Source organism: Sphaeramia orbicularis, chromosome 14 (assembly GCF_902148855.1).
Source record: "Sphaeramia orbicularis chromosome 14, fSphaOr1.1, whole genome shotgun sequence".
In the NCBI taxonomy this organism is placed as follows: Eukaryota; Metazoa; Chordata; class Actinopteri; order Kurtiformes; family Apogonidae; genus Sphaeramia; species Sphaeramia orbicularis.
In genome coordinates this window covers 55,898,242-55,908,115 of record NC_043970.1, presented here as the reverse complement: position 1 = coordinate 55,908,115, position 9,874 = coordinate 55,898,242, and the positions used below count along the sequence as shown (strand labels likewise).

General features: G+C 42.5%; 1 pseudogene; it reads left to right on the top strand.

Moving 5' to 3' along the window:
- The first annotated feature begins 1,392 nt into the window (after positions 1–1,392).
- On the top strand, positions 1,393–7,254 carry LOC115432716 (polyubiquitin-C-like; annotated as a pseudogene).
- Positions 7,255–9,874: the final 2,620 nt, after the last annotated feature.

Genomic DNA, 9,874 nt, shown 5'->3' with positions numbered 1-9,874 from the left:
TGTTGATGTTACTCAAAAAATGGTTAAATATAGAGAAAAAAAACATTTGGGAACAGTCACAGAGGTAGCACTGGATCCTTATGGGTTTAATATAAGTTAAGTACAGAAATAGTGGATGGATGACAGGCTGGACCAGGTCAAAGAGGCCTGGGAGCAGCGTCATCATCCTCTAACAGCTGATGACACAGCAACCAAACAGGTTTCCATCTGTTCAGAGGCAGTTTACCAGAGGTTTACCAGAGTTTACAGGGGTTTAGTAGAGGTTTACCGGAGGTTTTACTAGGGGTTTACCAGAGGTTTACCAGGGGTTTACCAGGGGTTTAGTAGAGGTTTACCGGAGGTTTACTATGGGTTTACCAGAGGTTTACCAGGGGTTTACCAGGGGTTTAGTAGAGGTTTACCGGAGTTTACTAGGGGTGTACCAGGGGTTGTACCAGAGTTTACCAGGGGTTTAGTAGAGGTTTACCGGAGGTTTACTAGGGGTGTACCAGGGGTGTACCAGAGGTTTACCAGGGGTTTAGTAGAGGTTTACCGGAGGTTACTAGGGGTGTACCAGGGGTGTACCAGAGGTTTACCAGGGGTTTAGTAGAGGTTTACCGGAGGTTTACTAGGGGTTTACCAGAGGTTACCAGGGGTTTAGTAGAGGTTTACTAGGGGTTTACCAGAGGTTACCAGGGTTTAGTAGAGGTTTACTAGGGGTTTACCAGGGGTGTACCAGGGGTGTACCAGAGGTTTACCAGGGGTCAGCTGTCTGCACACAGTAACTCAGTCATTCCACCAGACAATGGTTTAAACATTAAGACACAGAAATAAATGTTGCATGGTCTTACACACGTCTTAGATTTACCAGACTCTAGACCAGTTTAAGAACTGGTACTAGTCTTTACTTATTAGCTACTTTTCTGTGTTTTTGGGTCAACCTGGTCTGAGTTCAGTCATACACATTTAGTCTTCATTAAACATTCCTTACAGTTACTCAGCAACCAATCACCGACCAAACAAACAAACTGTGTCATCTAACCAGAGGCCAGGCCACGCCTCCTGTTGCTGAGGGATTCTAGCACTTCTGGAGCCAACGCCTAGTGCGCTATGGAAATATCCCTCCGCCGATAAAAAAAAAAAATATGTCAAAATCTAGGTTTATAAAGCATGACGTTTCAGTGAGCGTAGTTATTTAACCCTAATTCTTATCGGCACATTTATAATACACTTATGCAGACACAATTCAGTTCGTAATGATGATTCGAGGCCGACAGAGGTCCGTGTGAGATGCGGAAGGATACTACGTGATGACGTAAGGACTGTTCTATATATACGGCATCAGCCTCCACTGCGGCATATTCACTCAGCGGAAGCAGAAAGGAAGACACACCGAAGCCCAGAGAAGATTTAATACTGCGTTATTCTTCTGTGAGTATTACTGAATTTCTTGTCAATTATATATTAGTAACTTGTTTATACCAGTCGTTTGCTCTGCGATGGAATTATTTTCTCGTAGTTTTGTTGTCGGTCGGTAACGCTGGGTGGGTTGAAGACACGTCATTTTCAATTGAACGCGGTTTTTAAAATAGTGCCCAAACAGTAGATCCTTAAAGTTGTTTTATATACCTTACCTTGGATTTGTCGTGTCGATGTGACTACGTTGAATCTGTGAGGCGGTAGAACGAAGGCTAATGTTAGCTTCAACAATGACTCCACATTTCCAGTATCGTCCATTAGCGGCAGCGGAACAAAAGGAAGGTCAGTCTGCACTCAAAATGGCGCTGAGTGTGGAATGGCTGCGGAGGACACAGTTCTGAGGCCACGACCTATTTAATCTGTTTGAAGTTTTTCCAGTATAACGTATTATGTTTCTAATATGCCTTTTAAATGATAACCCACTATGACACATTTATTAAATGAGCAGACCTCATTTCTAACTGTATTATGACTTCATACATAGGTGTTTAAATTTACCTCTTGTGGTAGTTTTGTTTGCGGTTTCTGTGAAATGTCATTTGTTAATGCTTTTTTTTTTTGGGGGGGGGGTTTGTGCTTTAAAGGTGCCAACATGCAGATCTTTGTGAAAACACTTACTGGCAAGACCATCACCCTGGAGGTGGAGCCCAGTGACACCATTGAAAATGTCAAGGCTAAGATCCAGGATAAGGAAGGCATTCCCCCCAGACCAGCAGAGGTTGATCTTTGCCGGCAAACAGCTGGAAGATGGCCCGCACCCTGTCTGACTACAACATCCAGAAGGAGTCCACCCTCCACCTGGTTCTGCGTCTGAGGGGTGGTATGCAGATCTTCGTGAAGACCCTGACAGGAAAGACCATCACCCTGGAGGTGGAGCCCAGTGACACAATTGAAAATGTCAAGGCTAAGATCCAGGATAAGGAAGGCATTCCCCAGACCAGCAAGGGTTGATCTTTGCCGGCAAACAGCTGGAAGATGGCCGCACCCTGTCTGACTACAACATCCAGAAGGAGTCCACCCTCCACCTGGTCCTCCGTCTGAGGGGTGGTATGCAGATCTTCGTCGTCAAGACCCTGACAGGAAAGACCATCACCCTGGAGGTGGAGCCCAGTGACACAATTGAAAATGTCAAGGCTAAGATCCAGGATAAGGAAGGCATTCCCCCAGACCAGCAGAGGTTGATCTTCGCTGGAAAGCTGGAAGATGGCCGCACCCTGTCTGACTACATCCAGAAGGAGTCCACCCTCCACTGGTCCTCCGTCTGAGGGGTGGTATGCAGATCTTCGTCAAGACCTGACAGGAAAGACATCACCCTGGAGGTGGAGCCCAGCGACACCATTGAAAATGTCAAGGCCAAGATCCAGGATAAGGAAGGCATTCCCCCAGACCAGCAGAGGTTGATCTTTGCCGGCAAACAGCTGGAAGATGGCCGCACCCGTCTGACTACAACATCCCGAAGGAGTCCACCCTCCACCTGGTCCTCCGTCTGAGGGGTGGTATGCAAATCTTTGTCAAAACCCTCACTGGCAAGACCATCACCCTGGAGGTGGAGCCCAGCGACACCATTGAAACTGTCAAGGCCAAGATCCAGGATAAGGAAGGCATTCCCCCAGACCAGCAGAGGTTGATCTTTGCTGGAAAGCAGCTGGAAGATGGCCGCACCCTGTCTGACTACAACATCCAGAAGGAGTCCACCCTTCACCTGGTTCTCCGCTGAGGTGGTGGTATGCAGATCTTTGTCAAGACCCTCACCGGCAAAACCATCACCCTGGAGGTGGAGCCCAGCGATACCATGAGAACGTGAAGGCCAAGATCCAGGACAAGGAAGGCATTCCACAGACCAGCAGAGGTTGATCTTTGCTGGAAAACAGCTGGAGAGATGGCCGCACCACTGTCTGACTACAACATCCAGAAGGAGTCCACCCTCCACTGGTCCTCCGTCTGAGGGGGGGGCAGTAAAGTGGAAAATGCTCAATAATTCCATGTTCTTAACTTTCTTTCAGTAACATGTTTAAATATGCTGTGCTGCATTCAGAAGTTATTACACATAAAGAGTCTTCAATGACCAAATGTTTGAAGTACCTGAATTAATAAAGGTTGAAACCTAAGATCATGATTTGTGTTTTGATTTAGTAGAATTTTAAATGGGGGTGGACTGATGTTTCAGTGGCGCTTCATGACATTTACAGGTTTTCAGATGTTTGAATATATAAACTATCATGTTGACATGATTAAAGTATGGGTACCACAGAAGTATCCAGAATGTAGACACTGCTTCATCTAGTATAAGCTGCAGTGGTCAGTTATATTGGTCAGTAGTCCTAATGGTCATCTCTGTCCTCAAACACCAGGTGTGTTTGTACTGCAGGACATTAAACCACACCAGTTCCCTGGACTTTTATTAAACCTACCTGTCCACATGAAGAGGTTGAACTGCAGAAGGGGACAAATTGATGTGAGATGGTTGACATGTTTGTTTTTCTGTGTGGATGTGGCGCCATCTTAGGTGAAGTATTAAACGGGACAAAGAGGCAAATAAAAACTTCCCAGAATGCAACAGTGTAGCTAGAAGTATTCCCTTTACAGGAAATATTTACATAATTACATTTATATTATACTAGTGTTCTATTTTAAGATACTAGGACTGCTAGTCAATTTATGTCCACTCTCACACACTCGTTCCCATATTTGATCTTCAGACACAACATTCATTTCCAGTTCCACTGTGCTCTACTTCAACAGTGGTCCCAACGCGTGAATTATGGGGTTTGACTGGAACTGTGTTTGTGGTGTTATGATTAGACCAGGTAGATGATGGTGTGCACATTATCACAGGTATTTGGATTGTGCTGTGGTATTTACCATCTAATCCACAGCTCCGCACTGATCATAAATATTAGGTGTGAGCTGTTTATTCCTCAGGTATTGATCTGATACCCTGCAGAACAGACAATCAGCTGAAACCGTGAATCAAGGAGAGGAAAATGAATCAGCACATCTAATAATGAAACTCATTAGACAAAAACCTGCTGTTTCAACTAAAGAGCTGCAGATTGGTCAAATAATGATGGATTACATTATGTCTGGATGATGATCTGCCTTAGACTAGGCAAATGAATAAGGCATTAGTCCATGTTCGTCCATGACATGTTGAAAACACACTAGTTTTATATCTTATTGATCCTTTCCCCATTATATGAAACAAGATACTGATAAAAAGAACATCAGTAGATGTTTAGGAACCTCTCACCAGCCATAGGACTTTTATCTGTGTAAAGGAAGCTGTTGGGTCTCTGTAAACTTAATTGATTCTGATTTGAATTGATAAAGCACTTTGTGACTCTGTCTGTGAAAGTGCTCTATAAATAAAATTTACTTTACTTTACTTACTTTACTTAAGGAAGCTGTTGTAAAGGTTTACTGTGCAGAATTCTGCATCATCATGGTTCATTATTTACAACAGGTTTGTTACTGTAGAAACGTCACAATTAGCAGCGGAAGCTAGTTATATTGCTAGCTATGCTAACTTCCGGTGGTTATTCTTCCTGAATTTACTGCAGTTCCACACTTTTAGAGGGAAGTTATAATACTGCTGGATTAATTTTCATAATTTAACAAAAATAAATTTACATCATGAAACCAAAATATTAACAGCTGTACATAACGCGAACGCCAGAAAGCGGACTAGTTTCAAATGCGGAATGAGTACTTGTCCCGTAACGCGTCGGCGTATAAATCGGCCGTCCCCTTGGCAGCAGGATAGAGGCGGTTCTGCGGCAGAGTGACACGGAGAGGAGAGCCAGTGTAAGTACAAACGGAAGAAAAAAAAAACAGAGTAAATACGATAAATGACCGGTTTACGGACCACAGCCCGTGTCTGTTTAAACAGAATTCAGATAATTAAACTGTTATTGTGTTTGTCCTGTTGTTGTAGGTAATTAGCTACCGGTGTAAACAGGTTACTGTAAAATTTAACGACAGTAATATTAGCAGTAATGGAGGTAAACGCTAACATGTCGTCATTGATCTGTTTAGAACCCACCTTTAGTGACCTTTAGCTTTAATACTAACGACACAGACTGAACAGAAACACGGAACAATAGGAAACATGTTCTAGGCCTGGCGTCCATTTGCGGGAAAACATTATCGAACAAAACCAAGAGAAACAACAATGGCTGGTTTCAAAATGGCGCCGGTGCTGGAACCTCCGGGTTTCACCAGGTTATAGACGGCCCCTCAGAGGGGTTCACCGGGTTATAGACGGCCCCCCAGAAGGGGTTCACGGGTTATAGACGGCGCCCCTCCAGGAGGGTGTAGATAGGCAAGGCAGATTTATTTGTATAGCACAATTCATACACAGGGGAATTGACAGTGCTTTACAGAAATGGAAAAGAGACAGGTTAAAAAACACAATTACAATTAAAAATATAATCAATAAAACATAAATAATCAATTAAAACAAAGTAAAACAGGAGAGTGCAGATGGAACCTTTCAGTTGTTTTATGCACAGTTGAACGGCTGTTTTCAGCCTGGACTGAAACACTGTCACAGTAGAGGCCTGTCTGATGTCATCAGGAAGACTGTTCCAGAGTTTAGCTGCATGGAACTGAAACACAGCTTGCACCTGTTCAGTCCTGACTCTGGGCACCAGCAGAAGACCAGTTCATGAGGTTCTCAGGGTCTCAGATGGTTCCTATGAGACCAACATGTCACAGATAAACAGCCACCTCCTGAGGGTGGTCGAACGATGGCCAGCAAATACACACTTTATGTTCTTCATTTAATACCATGCATTTTGTAAATTCATATATTTTCAGAGGTGCAACATGCAGATCTTCGTGAAGACCCTCACTGGCAAGACCATCACCGGAGGTGGAGCCCAGCGACACCATTGAAAATGTCAAGGCTAAGATCCAGGATAAGGAAGGCATTCCCCAGACCAGCCAGAGGTTGATCTTTGCTGGAAAGCAGCTGGAAGATGGCCGCACCCTCTTCTACAACATCCAGAAGGAGTCCACCCTCCACCTGGTCCTCCGTCTGAGGGGTGGTATGCAAATCTTTGTCAAAACCCTCACTGGCAAGACCATCACCCTGGAGGTGGAGCCCAGCGACACCATTGAAAATGTCAAGGCTAAGATCCAGGATAAGGAAGGCATTCCCCAAGACCAGCAGAGGTTGATCTTTGCTGGAAAGCAGCTGGAAGATGGCCGCACCCTGTCTGACTACAACATCCAGAAGGAGTCCACCCTCCACCTGGTCCTACGTCTGAGGGGTGGTATGCAAATCTTTGTCAAAACCCTCACTGGCAAGACCATCACCCTGGAGGTGGAGCCCAGCGACACCATTGAAAATGTCAAGGCTAAGATCCAGGATAAGGAAGGCATTCCCCCAGACCAGCAGAGGTTGATCTTCGCTGGAAAGCAGCTAGAAGATGGCCGCACCCTGTCTGACTACAACATCCAGAAGGAGTCCACCCTCCACCTGGTCCTCCGTCTGAGGGGTGGTATGCAAATCTTTGTCAAAACCCTCACTGGCAAGACCATCACCCTGGAGGTGGAGCCCAGCGACACCATTGAAAATGTCAAGGCTAAGATCCAGGATAAGGAAGGCATTCCCCCAGACCAGCAGAGGTTGATCTTCGCTGGAAAGCAGCTGGAAGATGGCCGCACCCTGTCTGACTACAACATCCAGAAGGAGTCCACCCTTCACCTGGTCCTCCGTCTGAGGGGGGGCAGTAAAGTGGAAATGCTCAATTTCCATGTTTTTACCAGGTTCACTATAACAAACCAATAAAGGATGTGAAGTCAGTTGATAGTTTTTTGTTTTGTTTTTTTTTATAGACATGAATGTGAAAATAAACCTCTTTAACTGTAGTCTCTAGACCAGGGCTGTCAAACTTATTTTAGTTCAGGGGGCCACATTCAGCCCAATTTGATCTCAAGTGGGCCAAACCATTAAAATTATAGCATAAAAACCTATAAATAATGACAACTCCCAGTTTTCTCTTCATTTTAGTGCAGTAAAAAACATTAAATTATGAAAATATTTACATTTGCAAACCATCTTTTCACCTAAAACGTGAATAACCAGGGAAAAAATGTAATTTCTTTAGAAAAATAAGCTAAATTTTAACAATATTAGACCTCAACTTTTCACTTGTACATATGTTACACCAACATGATGTTGAAATTTTGAAGTTTGGAATGTGTAACTAAAATGAGTCTACAATATTATGTGACAAACTTATTAACACAACTTGCAAATCCACAAAACATTTAGTAACAGAATATTGTTAAAATTGTACTTAATTTACAGGTTCACATTTTATTGTAAGGGTTATTAGACTATTTTACTTTAGATGACATTTGGCTCAAACCAGTTCAACATCTTTGATTGTTCATATCTTCAGTGTAATTTTTTGCATTTCACAAATTCATTTCAGGGGCCAGATTGGACCATTTAGTGGGCCGCATTTGGCCCAGGGGCTGCTTGTTTGACATCTGTGCTCTAGAACATGTCGATAAAAGGATGCCGTACCTTTAAAGGTTCATATTAATGTGTATGTGTCCATTAAATGCTTGTTTCTTACCTTAGGAACGGACAGAAAAACCTTCCATCCATAGTATTGAACTGTGCTCCTGGAGGGTCAGTATCTTGCAAGTTCTAGATGTTTCCCTCTTCCATCAGACCTTGATTTTTCCTCCTTGCACAGCTTGAAGATGATGATGAAATCTTTATTCCGTCCGCACTAATCCAACCAGTGTCAACACTCCAAACATTACCAACAGGTTAGTGACTGAACAGGCCCAGGCAGAAGCAGAATGCTTCTATCAATACCTGTCCTGCAGAACACATTCAGCTACCCCGCATTCAGTATAGGCAAAAGAAAAAACAAACAATGCAAACAGCCAAACAATGAACCAAAAACATAAAAAAGTAACTAAACAAGAAAAATAGAACACATAACCAACCAAATTATGGTAATTTAATGTAGAGTCAAAAATAAATTATTTACTTTTTAGATCTTAGACAGTTGTATCCTTCAAAAAATTGCCTTACCGTACCATTTTTTATAAATATCAAAAATACCAAAGATGAGCTGATACATCTCCAGAACCAGGTGCTGAGGGAAAGAGGGAAACATCCACATCACAGGTGTTCAAAACATGCGGCCCAGGGGCCAAATCCGGCCAGCCAACGGGTCCAGCTCCAGCCCCGTAGGATGAATTTATGAAATGCGAAATTACACTGAAGATATTAACGAGGCAATGGTTTTACTTTAGGGCCCATATAAGCCCTTACTTTAGTCTCAAGTGGGTCAGATCAGTAAAAATACTACCATAAAAACTACAAATATGACAATTCCAAATTGTTCCTTGTGTTTTAGTGTAAAAAAAAGTGAACATTACATGAAAATGTGTAAATTTACAAACTAGCCTTTCACCAAAATATGAAAAACTAGAGCTTTCCTAAGAGAAGTAAGCACAGTTTTACTAATATTCTGCCAGTTACTCAAATACTTTGTATATTTGCAGATCCACTGTGATCTATAAGTTGTAATGCACATTTACAAATGATAAGCAGAGGCAGAATAGAGTTAAAATTGCACTTATTTTTCTGAATAAATTTTCCATGTTATTCACATTTTTAAAAGGACAGTTTATAGATAAAAACATTTCCATAATGTAATTTACTTTTTTCACAATAAAACACATTGAAATGTTTGGAGTTGGCATTATCATATATTATTATGTTATTAATTTACTGGTCCGGCCCACTGCAGATCATATTCGGAAGATATGGCCCCTGAACTAAAATGAGTTTGACAGCCCTGGTATAGAACATGCAGGACACTGGCCCTCCAGGACCAGGTTTGAATACCCCTGACCTACAGCAGAAAAATGAACGTGGTCATATGTGTGTGAGGGAAAGTTCTCAGACAAAGATGTGTTTACGAAGAAGGAACCTACTGATGGAAACAGAGCAACCCAGAGTTCAGACTGGAACAGCTGATGGAGGACAGGTTTCTGCTTCTGTTTATTGAAATAATAAAGTTCATGTTCATGACCAACCACTAGATGTCACTAACACATCAAAGTTTATCTCCAGGGGTTCGTGACGTCAGTAATCCAGCAGGCTCCAGGTTTTCATCCATGAGACGGAACAGAGGAACATCTGTACAGAACCGAACCAGTGGAGAACCATGGGTCAGGATCAATGATCAATGTGTCAGACATCAACACAACCTTTAATTATATATATATATATATATGTTGGGTGTGTGTGTATATGTATGTACGTGTGTAGTATGTATGTTATATATATATTATATAATATTATATATATATATCTATACAGTCACCTCCAAAAGTATTGGAACAGCAAGTTCAATTCCTTTGTTTTTGTTGCATACTG